The 5,644-nt window shown below is 34.0% G+C and overlaps 1 long non-coding RNA gene across 1 annotated transcript; it reads right to left on the bottom strand.

Moving 5' to 3' along the window:
- Positions 1–391: 391 nt before the first annotated feature.
- LOC149771990 (uncharacterized) lies at positions 392–5,121 on the bottom strand. The gene is made up of 3 exons (XR_016418032.1): positions 4,963–5,121; positions 3,336–3,399; positions 392–758 (listed from the first exon to the last, which is right to left on the bottom strand). It is a non-coding gene; the product is annotated as an uncharacterized LOC149771990 (long non-coding RNA).
- Between the last annotated feature and the right edge of the window lie 523 nt (positions 5,122–5,644).

Here is a 5,644-nt window from a genome sequence, read left to right as displayed (position 1 = left end):
TCGCAGGTGGATCTTAACAGACAGGTGTACTGATAAAGAGATTAAAGTGTGCATGTATACTACAGCCAATAGATGAATTGCAATATCATCAAGAAAGTTAAATACCTCATCATGTTACTTTTGAATCACGCTCAGCATTAGCTTCTTGTTGTCAATAAATCTAACGAACTTTTACCATTAATGCCCATTTTCTCTCTGCACTTCACAAAGTAAATTGTGCCAACAATATTCCAAGGTCTAGATTACTTGATAGAAAAATAATATAAATCATTCTCACAATAAAGATTGATAGCTCTAACGCCTTTCAGTCGTTTTATAGCCGCAAACAAATATCCAGAAAACAGGCTTAGCTAATGGCGAAAGAAGCACAATAAATACAAAAACACGCAAGAAGTGATAATCGATATCCATTCCTTTACTTTGGTTGTGAAACGTAAAACATTTAAGTATTAATGACAATAGCCGTTACTTCGAAAAAGGAACACAAATATTGACTATGTACGACGTCTTCATTCTTCTAGTTCTCAGAGACCGACCATGCTTTATGCGTTCATTTGATCTCTACGAAACACGCATCTGCATTTCTGCCTTTCCGTAATTTTTTCGCACGTGCCCCTTAAATCACTGCATTTTCCTCCTAAGTCTCCCTTGTCATAACAACGACCCTCCTTGTACAAGCACTTCACCCCGTCTGTTCCAGCCATAAGAATACAGAGGAGAATGACAGTTGAAGACGTTAGCCACATCTTGATTAGGATCTGAAATTAAAATATTTTCCTTTCATCATTGAAACGATCGAAATATCATAAAGCTTGTATATTCCTTTCATCATTGAAGCGATCGAAATATCATAAAGCTTGTATTTTCCTTTCATCATTGAAATGATCGAAATATCATAAAGCTTGTATTTTCCTTTCATATTCAGCAGACATCAATGCTAAGACCACGCCATTTAAAATATAACTTCTCTGAATCCCGTTAAGTTCGTTCTCTATTGGAATTTACTTTTATACATTTGGTTATTTCTCTGCTAAACCAAGAAGGATAAAATAACATATAATTGATGTGCGTAAGCAACAAGCAGATTGCCAGCATGTTTGATTGCGGTTATTTTCAAAAACGGCAAATATATGATTAGATTTGTCATTAACTATTACATATAACAGCTATGTTACATGGCAATAAACTCATGATATGGACGTTAGTGACATATATGGTCTGTGCAAGCCATGGACAATGAACATATTCACGTTATGGGCTACGTACAAAATGTCATTCATAGCACGAAATTGTATTAGAATACCAACGAAAGCATGTGATATGAAATAAACAACATCAGGTTAAGTGTAAAACAACATCAGGTTAAGTGTAGTAACATTACTGCCTTTAAACATTACAGCATGTTGGTAGCGATTTCCGTAAATAATTGATATCTATCATACTTCAACTATTAAAATAAACTGCAGAGTGCAAACCTGCTGAATCATAATATAATGTATTCTCATCATCATTATTATTATTATTATCATTATTTTTATTAGTATCGGTCTAAGACTGTGTTGATATGTTGTAACACTGATAACAAAACTATACACTATTCATGTTCAAAGAATATTCAGTTTCCATCTACTTTCAATTTTGGATGCGTGCTTCAATCTGCGATGACTTACAATTGTGCATATCTATGCGACTCTATTAAGAGACAAATTTTATTTAGTCACTTGGTCATGTTTAATGTCCTTTCGAATTCACTTTCTAATCTTTGGCTATTTCTCTGTTAAATGAAGACAGAGAAAGGTGAACATAAATTAGATGCCAAAAAACACCACCGTTTGGAATCCGTTTTTCTAAGGCTTCTATATTATATTTCTTGTAACGATATATCACAAACATTGTAAGCTTTATCTTTACGTCTCACTTACAGACAGCTAAGATATTTCGGAAGAAATTCTTGCAATGGAGTGTAATGCATCCTAGGCACGCAATAAATAAAGATGGTTGTTTATGGACTGGACCAAATATGAAATTCGGGGCCACTGGTAATCGAGTGGTTTAAGGCGTTCGTCTTTACAGGTCACAGAAACTCATTCTCATCTCTCCCCGCCTGGGTTCCCATAACGGCTCTACCGATGTAGGTAGGTGAGAAAGCTGGCTAGTAGCTTTTAGGAGGTCTGTAATTCTTCGCATAGTTTTCACAGGTTATTCTTCCACCAGATATACTGTCCGACTTATATAGCCTTCATGTGATGCAGAATTGCTTTAAACCCGGAAAACCAAGCCAAACCAAATCAGAACAAAATTTTGTTCGACACAAGGGTATATACTATCAGATCAATGAAAATAATCTTTATCGAATACAGTCACTCGAGATTACAATATTAGCTGAAAGTGAAAGAGGATACAAAACTAAAATGGGTTCCTTAATTGGGTTAAGTTATGGAACACGACAGCCTTCAGAAACGCTAGCACTCTGCTAGCCAAGACCTCAGTGAATCCATCTTTTTCTGTTTAAATACGATGCTTATTCTAAAACACATTAAACCTGGTCTTATAACGTCTCGTGGGAGGTAAATTAGCTATATTTTTCTATCATTTTGTTTTTACCATGTCTCATTAACCTTAAACCTTTTCAAGATCCACCTTCGAAGGATAATATGCTTCCATCCACTTCAAATCCCTTGTGGTTAAATGTTCCGGCTTGAATGAGTGAGGTGGCAGGTTTGAATCAAATACATACAATGTTCCTACCAGCTACCTCGCTTGGCGCTCAGCATCATGAGAATAGTGTCAGAATTGGTCGGCCTAGTATCAGAATAATGTGACTGGGGTGAACATGATGCTAATGTCCAAGTCGTGATGTCCAGTTACAGACATCACTATACATTACCATACTGCATACATCGTAGCGATATGACTAAACAATTGCTAAATATCAAATTGACACAGTTAAACACACACTCACACACACATACACACACTCAAATCACTTGAAATAACTTAATCACAATAGTCCCAATAAATATGATGGGGGTGAACGATCTGGATTGTAAGGTACATTTGTATGACCCACTGATGCACCCCTGACTAAGAACAAAGAAGTATAAACTGACTAAAATTAACTGAAGATTCACACTAGACCGCCAAAGGTAAGTGCCGATAGAGAATCACATTGTCTAAATGATCGTTATGCGAATGGAAACGTTACGACCGTGGTAGATTTTATGTAAATCATAATACTCCTAAAAATTGCACTATATTCATACGAATATAGAAACTTATGAATGCAGTTTGTCATCAAATCTTTTAAGTTTGTGTAAGTACAAACATTAACTTACCGATTTCTTCTCTCTCGAAACTGTTAACTCACACAAAGCTCCTGCCAGAGAATGATTCGGTGTTCTAAATGTAATATGAATAGATATGTAAATATAAGGATTGGATGGGAAGATGGAGGGACGAATGGACTCATAAATGGTTGGATAGATGTACAGTAAGATTTGTGCATTAATATATACAAGTCTTTGTGCAGATGCATGCACATATAAATTCTTGCATACTTACATGTTCACACACAATATATATATATATATATATATATATATATATATATATATATATATATATATATATATATATATATATATATATATATATGCATACATACATACATACATACACGCACATGAAAATCAATCTGAAAACAGATTCCATAGCAAATACCAATCTAAATTTTATCCTGAACCTCTTAAAATGTTAGCAATTTTATACAATGAAGGATGAATGATACAATATTGTGAAATTTAAAAGTCTAGTACATGGTTTTGTTTTGTACTATTTGAAAGAGGTTCAAATTGATTGGACTATGGTACTTATTCTAGAGGATTAGTAAATGCAGCAATGCAGCAGTGATATCTGCAAGAGACGCTTATGGTGACTTGTAATATATGGAAGACGGCAAGGAGATAGGAAACTGTTTAAATTAACGTTCCAGAGGATGATATTAAAGCGGGTAATTAACTTTGTACTTGATTTTAATATGCACAATTTACATAAAAGCTTCCTACATTAAATATGATTTTTGGATATAGGGTCATTAAAATGAAAAACGAATTTGAGTGATTAGGAGAATCAAACGTAATATTCACACATAAAGGTGAAAGGACAATGTGTATTCACTGTGAAAATGAGCAAGAGAACAACGTTGGATTAAAAAATGTCGCACTATTATACGGAACGTAAACGTTACCTGTCGGGAACGAGGTTACAAGTCAATGTTTCACAGAACATGGAAACAAAGGCGCATCCCAAAAAATAATTGAGGGGCCTCTTAAATTATGTAATTTATGCAATAATTTGTATTCCTCTGAAATTAATAATTGCAAGATTTATGTAACTGAACTAACTGCACTCGTTATGTGTCTGTGAAGTAACTTTAGAAATATATGTGATGCTGAAAATACCGATATTAGGGCGAAGAAAGAAATAGCAGATGATGTTGATAATGCAGATGATGATGGCAGTGGTACTGGGAACAATAATGGTAGTGTATGTGGTTGCACAAAACTAGTGGACAACAACGACAAATGCGATCTAATATTGACAATACCGAAGTTTATAATAATGATTTTGCACAATCATTTAAAAATAAACGCAATGTGGCTAAAAAATATTAAACAAACAAATGCAAAAATTAAATGCAGTTGCTTGAAAATAGATGAAACGAAATAATATCTTCTACATTTGTCCTGGGTTGCTAATTAGAAATCTAAAAGCATTCCCATTCTCGCTTTCAGTAGAAAATTTATTTTCCTGCACATAATGATATATATATATATATATATATATATATATATATATATATATATATATATATATATATATAGATAGATAGATATAGATATAGATATAGATATATACGGAGAGAGAGAGTGAGATAGAGAGAGAGTGAGAAAATGAAATTACCTGATGTATATTGGAAGTAGTCTGGTGGTTAAATAGTGGCAATTTAAGCTCTGTACTGAACCACTATTAGCAATTTCAGACTCCGGAACTTAAACCCAGCTTGCCGCAATGCGTCGGATATGTAATACCGCATGGTTAGATAAAAGCTCTGAGGGTTCATTGCACAGATTTTAACCACCGAATTGATGCTGCATCAGCCAAATTATAAATAAATACCGGTCTCGAAACCAAATGCATAAGTAAATACCATGCTAAATCTTATCGTAGAATGTTGCAATCTATATCGGTCAAGTCATACAAGCATAGACAAGGTAGTCAGATTCCAAAGTATCCATTTTTGTTCCATTTCCTTTAAATGCACATGATAATACTTATTTCAACAATAATATTACGGTTGAAGTTTTATTTCGTCCTGATGATGCCGGTTGTTGCACCGTTGCATATGACAAGAAATTAAGGGACGATGTGAATGTCAAAGTCAATGATGTATTTTATGTAATATTGATAATAGTTTTGACAAATAAAGTAATTTCGCACAAATATTTAGATTTAAACACTGACAACAAGGCGTCAAGCAGCAAAGGGGTTGAACAGACCTTTTGCTTAAACGTCATTTTTGAAAAAATAAGGCTTCCTACGAAAACGAAAAAAATTAGGCCAATCCTCTAACTTTTCAAGAGTT

This window comes from Sinohyriopsis cumingii, unplaced genomic scaffold (assembly GCF_028554795.1).
Source record: "Sinohyriopsis cumingii isolate HCF-2022 unplaced genomic scaffold, ASM2855479v2 utg001527l, whole genome shotgun sequence".
Taxonomy (NCBI): Eukaryota; Metazoa; Mollusca; class Bivalvia; order Unionida; family Unionidae; genus Sinohyriopsis; species Sinohyriopsis cumingii.
The sequence above is the reverse complement of the archived record's forward strand: the minus strand, read 5'-3'. Positions and strand labels throughout refer to the sequence as shown.